General features: G+C 47.7%; 1 pseudogene; it reads left to right on the forward strand.

Moving 5' to 3' along the window:
* Nucleotides 1-14,004: 14,004 nt before the first annotated feature.
* Nucleotides 14,005-14,820, forward strand: LOC123953832 (annotated as a pseudogene).
* The last annotated feature ends 397 nt before the right edge of the window (nt 14,821-15,217 follow it).

A 15,217-nucleotide genomic window follows, 5' to 3' on the forward strand; every position in this document is an offset into this window, starting at 1 on the left:
GTGGGGGGACGCGGGTCTCTGGACGCTTCGCGGAGCGGAGGAGCACCCTCTGCGTTGGAGAGGAATGGAGGGTCGCGAGGTGGACTCGGGGATGGGGCTGGTGCTGGGGAGAGCGCGAGGAACCTCCCCCCGCTCCGTCCCCCACCGCAGACCCAGTCACAGGCGGACCTGGTGGCGCCGGGCCCTGCGCTCCAGTACGGGCGCCCGAGAGGGGCACAAGAAGGGGTGGAGGGGTCCCCTGCCCCGAAGCTGCCGGACTGCCCCGCCCGCAGAGCCACGTCCATTAGCAGTTCCTTGTGACATAAACACCGCTTCACAGAGGAGGTGAAGCCGGGGTTTGGATCTCGGCACCGCGAGTTTTTGTTGTTTGTTTGTTTTGTTTGTTTTTTTTTTTTTTGGTCCAGGCCCCCTGTCCTTTTGACCTGGCTAAATCCCCTAGTCTATGCGACACCCCGGCCCCAGCAGAGTCTTTCCAGAATCCACCAAGCCCTCCCACCCTTCCCATCCTCCACGCAGGGCTTAGGGACCCTCCTCTGCATTCCCACAGCCGGCCGCCGCCTCCCATAGAACCGCTCACACGCTGAGTTTTAACCGTGTGGGTTACACAGGCACCTCCCCCGTGAGACGGGGAGCTCCTTGAAGGCATTAAAAAAACCTTTAACGCCCTTATAGCCGCAAAGCTCCCACCAGGACTTTAAAAAAAAAAATAAGTTGAAAATGAATTGCACAGCTATTTCATATTTAATTCTAAGAGCTTTGCAAAAAAAAAAAAAAAAAAAACATTGCCTCATTTAATCTGTACTCCATCAGTCCTCAGAGTGTGTCCTAATGACCACTGGGGGTCTCTAATACCCAAAGGGTCTCTGTGATGTTGTCCCTTGTGCCAGCTTTGTATCAATATGAGGCAAGATGCTCCTGGCATATTTAACACGGAACAGCATCTCACAATAAGACTGAACATCAGAAGCAGTTGTGAGAATCCTGCTGTCTTCCAACGAGCTAGACATTAAGGGGATTTGCAGAGATGTGAAGCGCCACTGTCCTCAGTGTTTTGTTTGTTGGGGAGCATAGTTACTTTTATTAACTATATATATATTGGGGCGCCTGGGTGGCTCAGTGGGTTAAAGCCTCTGCCTTGGGCTCTGGTCATGGTCTCAGGTTCCTGGGATCGAGCCCTGTGTCAGACTCTCCACTCAGCGGGGAGCCTGCTTCCTCCTCTCTCTGTCTGCCTGTCTCTCTGCCTGCTTGTGACCTCTGTCTGTCAAATAAATAAAAATCTTTTAAAAAATGCACGTTAAAATGTATCTGCTTTTGAATTAATATTTTAAAAAATATCAGTTTAGATTTGTGCTTACAGTAGTCATAGATAGAACCCACTTGATTGAATCTCTTTATAGAGTCTTCAGTGGGTTTTGAGAGTGCCCTTGGAAAAGGGTCTCTGAGACCAGAAGGTTTGAGAACAGCTGCGTCACCACATCCTAAGAAGTATCATTATCCCAATTTTACAAATGAGGAAACTGAGTCACAGAGCTGCTGGTAAGTGCTAAAACCAGGGGTCAGATCCGTACCCAGCAACCCAGTGAGGTGGACATGTAATTATCCCTGTCCTAAATCAAGGGCAGGGAGAAATAGGGAGAAGCATTCCCTTCCCGTAGCTAATATACTAAGTGGCCACAAACTCGGTGACTTAAAACAATAGGAACTTATTCTCTGACAGTTCAGGAGGCCGGACGTCTGGAATCAAGGTGTTTGGCAGGACCGGGCTTGTTCTGAAGACTCTTGGGAGGATTCTGCCTTGTCTGGTCCAGCCTCGGGCATCCTTGGTTTGTGACCACATCACTCCAGGCTCCGCCTCTGTCTTCAGGTGACCCTCCCCCATGTGTTTCTGTCTTCTCTTTTGTCTCATGTAAGAACCACCTGTCATTGGATTTAAGCCCATCTGCACAATTCGGGATGATCTCATCTCAAAATCTTCAACTTAATTACATCGCAAAGACTTTTTTTCCAAATGAGGTCTCCAGTTCTGGGACTGGGACAGGGACGTATCTTTTGGGGCAGTGTGGCACCATTCTACCCACAGCAGGAGGTTAATCAACTTGCTTAAGTTCCCGCAGCGGGGAGGGATGGAGCTGAACCCGGTGGGTGCCCACGTTGAACAGTTGAACATTTGAACAAAGGACTAAATAATGAATGCCGAGACTGGGGCAGATTCACCCTCAAGGCAGCAAAGATATACTTAGCATAGTTGGCTGAGACGGACAAGGACCTAGGAACTGGAGAACCATCCTGCAGCCTGACCTTAAGACCAGGACTGGAAAGGGAGGGGAGGAGGGGGGAAGGCAGAAGCCTGAGGTGACCCCAAATGGTGAGTCAGGTGCTTAGGGGAATGGCTAGTCTTTTTTTTTTTTTTTTAAGATTTTATTTATTTGAGAGAGAGAGAGCATGAGAGGGGGGAGGGTCAGAGGGAGAAGCAGACTCCCCACTGAGCAGGGAGCCTGATGTGGGATGTAATCCTGGAATCCCAGGACCTCAGCCGAAGGCAGTTGCCTAGCCAACTGAGCCACCCAGGCACCCCAGCAAGTCTTAATGGCTAGTCTTAAGTAAGTAGAGGCAGTAAAACCTGGTGGGTAAACTTTCAAAGCCTCTCTGTGCTCTAACCCTGGTGCAGTCACTGACCAGGTGTGTGACCTCGGGCAACCCTGCATGACCTTTCCGGGCCTCTGCTTCCCATTCCACTAAGTGGGATCAGAGAGAGTAATTGTTATTATTAAATGAATTAGCATATGTGCTGGCCTCCGCCTGTGCCATAGAACAGTCAGTTTCTGGCATCATTACCATCATCGTTGAAGATAACCGGAGGAGATAACCGGGCTGGGTGTAGACATCGTTGTCTAGTTGACAACTGGAAATGTGGACCAGGACTCAGGACCAGAGCAGTGGTAAGACCTGTATCGACATTCATTCATTCAATAAGCATTTAGCTCTTAATATATGCCAAGTACTATGTTAACTCTGTGGGGTGTGGCTATGTGCAAGAGACAAGAGACAAGTAAAACCCCAAATAAACTAATTTCAGATAGAGCAAGACAGGGTTGAAAAGGGAGAGGAGCATCAAGAAATCAGTGTGTCCCATAAACCAGGTGTGTTTGCACAACTCAGTTGGAAAAAGAATCCCACACACCGTGTTTTTTCCACTGTAAATATTTTCATCTGTATTTCTGAAACATACCGAAACCATGTCTCCAGACTAGCATCACCCCTGAGAAAGCTAATAATTTCTTCATATCAAATATCCAGTGTTCAAAATGTCAATTGTCTCGTCCCTTTATTTCTTTACAGTTTTTGTTTAACTCAAGATCCAAATAGTATCCACATATTGCAATTAGTTGAGATGTCTCTTATTCCTGCTCTTTTTTAAGATTTTATTTATTTATTGGAGAGAGAGAGAGAGAGAGAGAGAGAATGAGTCAGGGAGGGGCAGAGGGAGAAGCAGGGTCCCCGCTGAGCAGGGAGTCCAATGCCGGGCTAATCCCAGGTCATGATCCCAAGATCATGACCTGAGCCTAAGGCAGACACTTAACCAACTGAGCCACCTGGGTGCCCTCCCTTACTCTCTTTTAATTCTTCATCTCTTGTTTTTTTTTCTTCCCCTGGCATTTCTTTCTTTCTTTTTTTCTTTCTTTCTTTTTAAAGATATATTTATTTTAGGGCACCTGGGTGGTTCAGTCGTTTAGTGTCTGCCTTCAGCTCGGGCCGTGATCCCAGGGTACTAGGATCGAGCCCCACATCGGGCTCCCTGCTCAGCAGGAAGCTTGCTTTTCCTCTCCCACTCCCCCTGCTTGCCTTCCTGCTCTGGCTGTCCCTCTGTCTGTCAAATAAATAAATTAAAATTTTTTAAAAAGAAGATTTAGGGGCACCTGGGTGGCTCAGTGGTTTAAGCCTCTGCCTTCGGCTCAGGTCATGATCTCAGGGTCCTGGGATTGAGCCCCGCATCAGGCTCTCTGCTCAGTGGGGAACCTGTTTCTCCCTCTCTCTCTGCCTGCCTCTCTGCCTACTTGTGATCTCTCTTTGTCAAATAAATAAATAAACTATATTAAAAAAATAAAAAAATAAAAAGAAGATTTATTTATTTTAGAGAGAGAGAACAGAAGAAAGGGACAGAGGGACTCATTTTTAATGTTTATTTATATATGAATCACATACAATACTGTTCACCTTTTTTAATGTGTACAATCCAGTGGTACTTAGTGTGTTTACAGGGATCTGTAGCCTTTGCCGCTCTCTAATTTCAGAGTATTTTCAACACCCTTCCTCCAAAACATTGTTCTCATTAGCAGTACCTCTCCGTTCCCTCCTGTCCCCGGCCCATGGCAGCCACTCATCCGCTTTCTGGGTCCATAGATGTGTCTGTTCTGAACATTTCATATACTGTGTGGCCTTTTGTGCCTGGCTTCTTTCACTCAGCATAATGTTTTTAAGGTTTATCCGTGTTGTGGCCAGAAGTAATTCCTCTTCATAGCCTAGTAATCTCTCATTGTATGGATGGACCGTGTTCTGCGTGTCCATTCATCCACTGGCCGACTTTTGGGGCGTTTCTACCTTCCCTGTTGTTTTGCCCGTGGGAAAACGGTGATTTTCTTCTGGAAGCTCAGATGACCTTGTAGAAAGGGTTCCTCCTCACAGAACTTGTTCCTGGGAGATGAACCGGTCCAGAGGACGGTTGGAAGGGAAAGGGCAAAGGGCTTTAACTAGTCGGGGAGCTCACAGCCGTGGACTCGTTCTTTCTTTCTTTCTTTCTTTTTTAAAGACATTATTTATTTATTTGGCAGAGAGAGAGATGACAAGTAGGCAGAGAGAAAAGGGGAAGCAGGCTCCCTGCTGAGCAGAGAGCCGGATGCAGGGCTCGATCCCAAGACCCTGAGACCATGGCCTGAGCCGAAGGCAGAGGCTTAACCCACTGAACCACCCAGGTGCCCCCCATGGACACTTTCTGCGGGCCAGCTGAGGCGGGCAGCCCTACACCGCCCAAAGCCTGCTTTCTGTCTGTGGATTTGCTTATTCTGGACATTTCAGATAAGTGGAATCATACACTATGTGAGGAAAGAAGAGAAAGCCACAAACCGTGTGTGGGAGGCCCAGGGGAAGAACGGGCTCTGTTTGGGTGAGTCAGCAGACGGACATGGGACTGGATGGGGACCAGTGTGGGATGCCGTTGAAGAGGGCACCAGGGATCGACCACTGGGGCAAGTTCATATCGGACGTGGTGGGGATGTTGTTTGCCTCTGACTCTGTCTCAGTTACTTCATCAGTAAAATGAGAATAATCTCGATCACACCTCCCTCCAGGATGTTTGGGGAGATTAAATGAGCGGAGATATGTAAAATGTGTAGAACAGAGGCTGGCTCACAGTAAGGGCTACGCTAACATTAGCCGTTGCCGTTCTTACTGTCACGGTCGTGTTACTATTGTTACCGCTGTGGCATCCCATTTGGAACAAGGGTATCATAAAACCAACCCTGCTGTCTGACTGGGTGTGAGGTGCCATTGGAAGAATTAGAAATTAGGGCCACCAAGTCCCCTCAATTCTTTTTTTCAAGATTTTATTTATTTCTTTTAGAAAGAGAGCGGGGAGTTAGCAGGGGACGAGGGATAGAGGGAATCTCAAGCAGGCTCCATGCTTAGCATGCTTAGCTTAGCATGGAGCCGGATTCGGGGCTCGATCTCATGACCCTGAGATCATGACCTGAGCGGAAATCAACAGTCGGATGCTCAACCGACTGAGCCACCCAAGTGCCCCTCTTCTCCCTTCTAACCTATTTCTGCACAGCAGAAATTTCGCATAATCAGTAAGTTTGTACGTGCTCACATTTTATACCCCCAGGTGTCAATGCCAGGTTACAATAAAACCCGGAGCCCTTACCTTGGCCGACCCAGACTTTGGTAGTCTGATCTATGTCTACTTCTCCATCTCCGTCTCCCAGCCATTCCTGCTGGTCTCCTGTATGCCACGGCGCCCCTCCAAACTCGAATGCCTGCTGAGAGCACCCACATGGACGAGATGGTATCCCAGCCCGTGCCCGGAGATCAGGGAAAGCAAGCATTTAACCTTGTCAGCTCCTGTAGAAGGAACAGCATTGTACTTTCACCAGGAGTCATACGGGATGGACCTCCCTGTCCAGACCAGGAAAGGCAGCTCAGATACTGAGCAGGAAACAACACATGACTCACTCTGAGGCAGGGGTGCAAACGCAGGCCAGAGCTGGATGGCTGGGAAACTCCAGGGCATTCCAGATCATTCGAGGGCCCTTTTCTCTGTCCATCTGCTTGGCTCCCAAATCCCCTTGCAATGACTCGGAATTTAAAGACTATGGGCTTGTTGGACTCTATATGAATAAAATGGTACAATGTCTGTGAATTGCTCTAAAATAACCTACTAGGAGTGTGGAATGGTTGGGAATGTGGATGCAATGAAGACTGTCCTTTCTGTTAAAAATTGTTGGAGCCAGGGGGCACCTCGGTGGCTCAGTGGGTTAAGCTTCTGCCTTCGGCTCAGATCATGATCTCAGGGTCCTGGGATTGAGCCCTGCATCGGGCTCTCTGCTCAGCGGGGAGCCTGCTTCCTCCTCTCTCTCTCTGCCTGCCTCTCTGCCTACTTGTGATCTCTCTCTGTGTCAAATAAATAAATAAAAATCATTTTAAAAAATTTATTTATTTGACAGAGAGATCACAAGTAGGCAGAGAGGCAGGCAGAGAGAGAGGAGGACTTCCTTTTAAAAGAAAGCAGACTGGGGACTAAAAGGAGTGGCAAAGTGGGGTGCCCACTTGGCTCAGTCAGTAAAGTACGTGACTCTTGATCTTGGGGTTGTGAGGTCAAGGCCCACCTAAGGCAAAGAGCCTACTTTAAAAAATATAATAATAATAAAAATAAGAGGAATAGTAAAGTAGTAGCTTGCCTGTGATCGCCATAGCTCTTGCTTCAGCCATACGTGGGACAGGAGATGTCTGATGCCACTAAGAGGAACAGAAGATCTGGAGTGGGGAGAGAGGGCGAGGGAGCGCTGGGGACCTCCCACACGTAGGGTCAGACGTTTCCTCTCTCTGTGAGTCCGTTGGGCTGGGCACATGGCAGAAAAAAGCAGTGATTATGTGGAAGGAGAAGTCACTGCTTCCTGGAAAATCAGGCCACAGAGTCCTGAGAAACCACACTAGGGCTCGAGAGGCAACTTGGGGACACTTGGGTATAGCTTCCCTGTCCTGTTGTCATAGACGATGCAAGGGACTGAATGTCTGTGTCCCCCCAAGTTCATGTGTTGAAATCCTGCCCCCCGAGGTGATGGTATTAAGAGGTATTATTTGTTCGTTTATAAAAGAGGCCTGCGTGCTCCCTTGTCCTAACACCTTGTAAGATCTGTGAACCAGGGAAGGGGGTTCTCGGCAGATACCAAATCTGCCAGCATCTTAATCTTGGACTTCCAGACTTCGGAACTGTGAGAAATAAATTTCTGTTGTCATCGAAGAGCCCGATCCATGGTGTTTTTGTTATAACAACCCACTAAAACACTAGTGTTTTAAGAGCATTCCTGTTTTTCGGGAGTCTGAGTGGTCTCTCACACAACTCTTTTACTTGCCCTGTTGCTTGAGCTCCATCCCAAGGGCTGAAACCCAAAGGAGCTTCACACCCCCTCCTCCACTCACATCTCCGTCCTGACTTCCCCTGGTTGCCGTTCTGGCTTCTCATCGCTCCTTCTCCTCCTGCTTCTTTGGCAGACTTGAGGTAATCATGGACAATTCCGATGTCATCATTGTATCTAAACCCTGGTGGCGTCACATGAGACTCATGTCTCTTCTGCTTTGATTTTGTTTGATAGTCGACCTCCCTCCATGGGCATTGGATGGAAGTTTACACTCAGGCTCCCCAGATCCATCTTGGAAAACAGGATGATCAAACACTAGCAACGAGATTCTTTCAAGTTCGTTGTGCACCGTCTCTGAATTTCAGTGTCTGCTTCCACCTGAAGGGAGGTTGTCTGGAAATGCTAGTCTGAGTAGATTTTCCATCATGTTAAATTGACCTGGTGGTGGTGTTTTTCTACTCCAAGGGTCTCATCCAATGCTTGGGCTTTTTTTTTTTTTTTAAGATTTTATTTGTTTATTTGACAGACAGAGATCAGAAGTAGGCAGAGAGTCAGGCAGAGGGGCGGGGTTGGGGGGGAAGTAGACTCCCCGCCTAGCAGAGAGCCCGATGTGGGGCTGGTACCAGGACTCTGGGATCATGACCTGAGCCGAAGGCAGAGGCTTTAACCCACTGAGCCACCCAGGCGCCCCTGGCTTATTCTTTTTATTGACAACTAATTCCACTCTATAGACACACCACATTTCTTTTTCTATTTACCTGTTGTTGGACATTTGGGTCATTTCCAGTTTTTGCCTCATTCAAATATGCGTGTTCATGTGTTAAGTCTTTCTGGACACATGTGTTCCTTTCTTTAAGGTAAACATCTAGAAATGCAATAATGTCTGGGTAACACTACATATATATATATATATATATATATATATATATATTTTAAGACTTTATTTATTTGAGAGGGAGAGAGAGAGAGCAAGAGAGCATAAAATCAGGGAGAGGGAGAAGCAGACTGAGCAGGGAGCCCTATGTGGGGCTCAATCCTGGAATGCTGGGATCATGACCTGAGCTGAAGGCAGAAGCTTAACTGACTGAGCCACTCAGGCATGCCACTAAGTGTATGTTTAACTTTTTAAGAAATGCTTAACTGTTTTCCCAAATGATCATGCCATTTCCCCTTCCTACCAGCCAGGATGAAGTAGGACAGGCTGGGCCTTTGTGATTTTACCCACATCCCCGGGAGGTGCTGCTGCTCACCCAAGTTGAGAACCATTGGCTTAGAGGATGATGGAATTGGGGGGGGGGGCTTTATCTTCAGGAGGTGACATGGGACCGGAGATCTGGCTAAAGTGACAGAGGAAGCCAAGAGAAAACTAGGGGGAAGGAGGTTTCAGGCAGAGAGAACGGGAAGTGCAGAGCCTCTGACTCAGGAGTGTGTCTGACACGGTAGAGGGCCAGCGAGGTGGTCTGCAGGCTTGATTGGCTTTGCACAGGAGAGTGTCCTAATAGACAGCCAGAGTGGAGGGCAGAACCCTCAGGGAAGGCTAAGTGGTATGGACTTGATTCTGAACCATTTGGGGAGCCAGTGTAGGGTTTTTGAGCAGAAGCATGACATGATTTTGTAGCAGAGGAAACCAAGGCTCAGAGAGGTGAATTAACTTGCCACAGGTCACACAGTAAGTGGCTGAAAGTTTCAGGTTAGGTCTGTCCACAGCCAGACTGTGTTATTGACCTCTGTGCTCCCCTTGAGCCGTCTTTGGTGTCAAATTAATGTATAAAAAGCAGATGTTTGGAAAACGTCAATGTCCTCCAGCTGAAGAGCGCTGGGAACACACTAGGGGTTGAGCCAGTCAGACTGAATCCTGCAGCTCGGGAGAACGCAGGCCATGGGGGATCCATGGGATGTCTCAGTAAGAGAACCCCAGGGGGCTACAAAGAACCATATGCAGGGTTTGGGCTTTAGTTGGGTGATTCTGGGGAGAAATTCTGGATCGAGGAGCTTTGCTGTAGAGTGCGTGCTCTCAGGAGGCAGGGATCATTCTGGGACTGGAGCTCTTTCATCTTCCCTAGACAGAGGACAGACTGGAGCCAGGCAGAGGGAGATGTTTGGTATTTCATGGCCTAAACCATGCTCAAGTTTAGACTTATTTCCTCATGTCATAAGGTGGCCTTTTCTGATGTTGATGTTCTGTGAAACTTATTTACGGAGAGCGGGAGAGCTCAGAGGCCCGCTGACCGTGCCAGGCCGGCTCCTGGGTGGTGGGCCCTCTTCTTCTCTCTCTCGGTGGCTTCTGGACAACACCTTGGGGGATGAAAACTTCCCGTGTGTTTGTTTGCCTTAAACAGCTTTATTGAGAGACAGTTCACATGTCATGAAAATCCAGCTGTTTAAGGGGAACAGTTCCATGATTTTCAGTATATTCACAGATACAAGCAACCATCTCCGCTGTCAAGTCCCAGAACATTTTCATTGCTCCAAAGGGAAACCCCATGAGCAGTGACTCCCCATTTCCTCCCTCCTCCACAGCAGAGCCCGAGGTAACCACTAATCTAGTCTCAGTGTCCGTGGACTTGAGTATACTGGCTATTTCATGTACATGGACTCACAGAATATCTGTCTTTCGTGACCAGCTTGAGCCTCTGGTGTTCAAGGTCCGTCCACAGTTATAGCAGGTGTCAGCCCTTTGGTTCTTTTTTTTTTTTTTTAAGATTTTATTTATTTATTTGACAGAGAGAGAGAGATCACAAGTAGGCAGAGAGGCAGGCAGAGAGAGGAGGAAGCAGGCTCCCCACGGAGCAGAGAGCCCGATGCGGGGCTCGATCCCAGGACCCTGAGATCATGACCTGAGCCAAAGGCAGCGGCCCAATCCACTGAGCCACCCAGGCGCCCCAGCCCTTTGGTTCTTTTGGTGGCTAAATCTTAGTCCGCTGTGCGGACGGACGACCTTTTGTTTGTCCCTTCAACAACTAAGGGACTTCTGAGTAGTTTCCTCCTTCTCATTGTTTTGCCTGGGGTAAAACCCCTAGTTCCCTCTGAAAGCTTAGATCCCTTCGTAGGAACCTCTGTCTCCTCACAGAGCTCCTCATTTCTGGGAGGCGAGACCAGGCTCCAGAAGAGAGTGGGATGGGAAAGGGGAAAGGGCTTCGTCCAGGCGGGGAAGCTCACAGCCTTTGAGAACCTGCTCTGTGCCAGGAGGGACTCTGGAAATGCAAAGAGAAATTAGGGCAGCAGTCCCTGCCCTCAACGAGCTCATAGCCCAGTGAGTGGAGACAATACATGTGTTGTTTCTTCCCACCAGGATCCAGCCCATTTTTTCTGGTCTTCTTCAGGGGAACCACCCCTCCCTTGTTCCCTGGTTCCTGGGAAGGAGAAACCCAGGCCTGACCAGTCTGCTTTATCCAACCCGTGGGTCTAGTTGTTGACACATGGATGGACATTGGCCTGACAGTCCAGGGAGATTCCATGACACTTTTCCTGGACGTCTTACAAAAGGTAATTTTTTGTTGGATCTGTTGTTTTTCCTATGAGGTTGCTGAGAAAGTGGGCCAGAAGCCTGGGGCTGCTGGTGGCCATACTGTGGTTGTCTGGGGAGAGCCAGCCTGAGGAAGAAGGCCAGAGAAGGAAAGCAGGGCTCAGACACGGGAGCTTAGAAAACAGAGAGCAAGCAGCCTTCCTGAGGTGATATTACTCCATTTTACAGGTGAGGAACCAAAGACACTCCCAGAAAGGAATTGAGTGTGAGCTTCTTACTAAGTGACAGGGCTGAGAATTATATTTCTAGAGGTGTCTGGCTGGCTCGGTCCATAGAACATGTGACTCTTGATCTTGGGGCTTAAGTTTGAGCCTCATGTAGGGTGTAGAGATTACTTAAAAATAAAATCTTAAAAAAAGAGAGAGAGAATTCTATTTCTAGACCCTTATCTAGTCTTTGAAAACACAGTCGTTCCTTAGGTACTATTCAAAATGTCTAAACCATGCTGCCGATAATTGACCTAAATTATTTTAAAGCATTTATAGCATTGAGCCTGCTTATCATAAGCATCTCCAAACAGACAGGGGAAAGTTTCTATAGTTGTAATGCCTCTTGTTTAGGATCCCCAGAGTTTGTCAAAAAGTCTTCCACAACTCAAACTGACTTATGCAAATAGTAGCATAAATAGAAAATCCAGAATGTGGACTTCAGGCACAGCTGGATCCAGGGGCTTAGTGATAGCAATGTCTTCATTTAAAAAAAAAATATTTTATTTATTTGTTTGACAGAGAGAGAGAGATCACAAGTAGGCAGAGAGCCAGGCAGAGAGAGAGGGAAGAAGCAGGCTCCCTGCCGAGCAGAGAGCCCAATGTGGGGTTCGATCCCAGGACCCTGAGATTATGACCTGAGCCGAAGGCAGAGACCCTAACCCACTGAGCCACCCAGGTGCCCTGATAGCAATGTCTTCTGACTTCTGTTGTTCTCTGTCCATCAGCTTTGGTTTTGCATACTGTTGACATCACTTTCATGCAGGCTATCCACACATGGTGCCAAAGGTGGTCTCAGGACCTGTAGGGCTACATCCTGCCAATAACTTCAGAAAATTCAATGAATTTTCATTGCATGTCATCGGCTCAGTTTGGGACACATAGATACCCCTGGAACAATCACTGTACTTATGGACACGTGGACATGAAAATTGCTGATTAGTCAAGCATAGAGCCAGAGGGTGGAGACAGTCCACCAGAGTGGTGTTGAATAAGACAGGAGGGAAAGGAATCCTCAATGACCTAGTGAAGTGCTCTTACAGAGGGGAGAATGGATGTTGAGCAGGGTCATGTGGCCAAGCCTTTACGTTCACTGGCAGCCTCACGTTTAGACTTGACTTTTCTTCTCTCTCTCTTTCTTATAATCTCTGTGCCCAAAATGGGGCTCAAACTCACGACCCTGAGATCAAGTATCATATGCTCTACTGACTGAGCCAGCCAGGTGCCCCCAGACTTTTCATTTTAACAGATACTAATTTCACATTTGGTTTATAATTTAGGACAGGAGTTAGTATCAGCCGGAAAACAGAACCCATTCTAGTTCTTTCCAACAGAAAGGTTGTTTTGTTTTGTTTCATTTTAAGAGATTTTTACCCTTAAATAATCTCCACACCTGATATGGGGCTCAAACTCACAACCCTGAGATCAAGAGTTGCGTGCTCTACCAACTAAGCCAGCCAGGTGCCCCTCTACAGAAAGGTTTTAGTGTTGGAAATTGGTTCAACACATGCATTAGTTATCTATTGCTGTGTAATGAGTTACCCCAAAACTTTTTGAAAAAAGATTTTGTTTATATGGTAGAGAGAAAGAGAGAGAGAGAGAGAGAGAGAGTACATAAGCAGGAGGAGTGGTCGGCAGAGGGAGAGGGAGAAGCAGGCTCCCCGCTGAGCAGGGGGCCCAAAGTGGGACTCAATCCCAGGACCCTGAGATCATGACCTGAGCCAAAGGCAGATGCTTAACTGACTGAGCAACCCAGGCACACCCCAAATTTAGTGGCTTCTGACAACTGTCATTATCTTTCATAGTTTCTGCAGATCTGGATTGGGGAGCAGCTTGGCCCAGCAGTTCTGATACAGAACATGAGGTTGTAGTCAAGATATTGGCAAGGGCTGCTGTCAACTGAAGGCTTAACTGGGGCTGGAGGAGCCACTTCCAAGATGGCGCACTTGATAGCTGTTGTGGGAGGCATTAGTTCCCCTCCATGTAGGTCTCTCCCAGAGCAGGTTGAGTGTCCTTATGACATGATAGCTGGCTTCCCCACAGGAAGTGAGTCAAGAGAACAAGGTAGAAGCTACAATACTTTTTATGACATAGTTTCAGAAAGCACACACTGTCTCACCTGCTACATTCTCTTAGAAGTGAGTCCCTAAGTCAGTTCTGCCTCCCAGTCTGGGAGAAGGGAATTAGGCTTCACCTTTGGAAGGGACGAGGGCCAAAGAATTTGTGGGTATATTTTGAAAGCATCACAACAGAAGCATCAAGGAATAGTGGGACAACCCACAGATTTGCAATAGCAGAAAGCTACTGTTCCAGTTAGGACTGGAGGGGAGGGTTGAACAACTCTGTGAATGCGCTGATTACCATTGGGCGGTGCACTTCAAAAGGGTGCGTTGGGGACGCCTGGGTGGCTCAGTTGGTTAAGCGGCTGCCTTCGGCTCAGGTCATGATCCCAGAGTCCTGGGATCGAGTCCCACATCAGGCTCCTTGCTCGGCGGGGAGCCTGCTTTGCCCTCTGACTCTGTCTGCCTGTGCTCACTCTCTCTCTCTCTCTCTAATAAATAAAATCTTAAAAAAAATTAAAAAAAAAGGGGTGAGTTGGCTCTTTTCCTCCCTGACTGCTTGTGGCTTGGCCTTCATCATGAAGGACACAGTAACTATCCAGACCAAGAAGTTCATGACCAACTGACTACTTCAACAGAAATAAATGGTCATTGGTGTTCTTTACCCTGGAAAGGCAACGGTACCTAAGACGGAAATTCGGGAAAAACTAGCCAAAATGCATAAGACCACATCTGATGTCATCTTTGTATTTGGATTCAGAGGCAATTTTGGCAATGGTGTTGCAGGATCACTGAGAGGGTTGGTCAAGAAAGAGTTGAGACATTTTACGGTACAACTTAGTAAGTTTATTTAAGCAGCAGGAGGACATGACCCGTGGGCAGAAAAAGCTGCACTTTTGCTGCAGGAAGGTGAGGGTTACATACTTTGTGCTCAAGGGGGAGGGGACGTGCAGGGAGTATTAGATTATACATGTCTTCTTTGAATTTCTACTCATAAAACTACTTATGCAAGTTTTCTCTGGTGCTTATCATTCAGTTTGCTATGAATTGTCCCTGAGGGGTTCAGGCAGTCATGAGACCCTGTAGGAATGTAGCAACCAACACATATTTGATCCTTGTCAAAACCATGCAGGCTATAGGTCAGCCTCCTGGGCAGAAGGTGAACTTTTTTTCCTGCCTCTGTCCCTTATCGGGGGCATGACAACTGGCTTTGGCATGAAAATGTAGGATTCCTTAGATTATGCAAAGAAAAATGAACCTCAGCATAGGCTTTCAAGACGTGGCCTGTATGAGAAGAAAGCGACATCACGAAAACAGTGAAAAAGGAACACGAGAACAGCACGAAGAAAGTTGGGGGGACTGCAAAAGCCAGGGTTGGTGTGGGCAAAGAGTGAGCTGGAGACTGGACGACAGAAGGTATTCAAGATTCTGTAGTGACTTGATCTGGGGTAATTCTGCAGATTTTTCATGAGAGGGGTAATAACCTAAGAACTTCTCTGTAAAAAAAAAAGCGTGATTTCATGGTATGTGAATTATAGACCAATAAAGCTGGAAAAAAGGAAAGGAAGGAAGGGAGGGAGGAAAGATCCAGTTTTTGCTGCATCTCACTGACTACTGATAACCAGCTGGTAGGTTCTGGGCCAGACCCCAGTTGAGAGATTCATTCATCATTCGTCATAGAATTACTAAGTACCCACTGTGCGCCGACCGCTGGCTGTGTCGAATGTATTCATGCACACGGAGGCTCCCGGGCATATGCCAGTCTGTGCCGAGGATCCAGAACGTGTACAT

Source organism: Meles meles, chromosome 12 (genome assembly GCF_922984935.1).
Source record: "Meles meles chromosome 12, mMelMel3.1 paternal haplotype, whole genome shotgun sequence".
NCBI classification, from domain to species: domain Eukaryota; kingdom Metazoa; phylum Chordata; class Mammalia; order Carnivora; family Mustelidae; genus Meles; species Meles meles.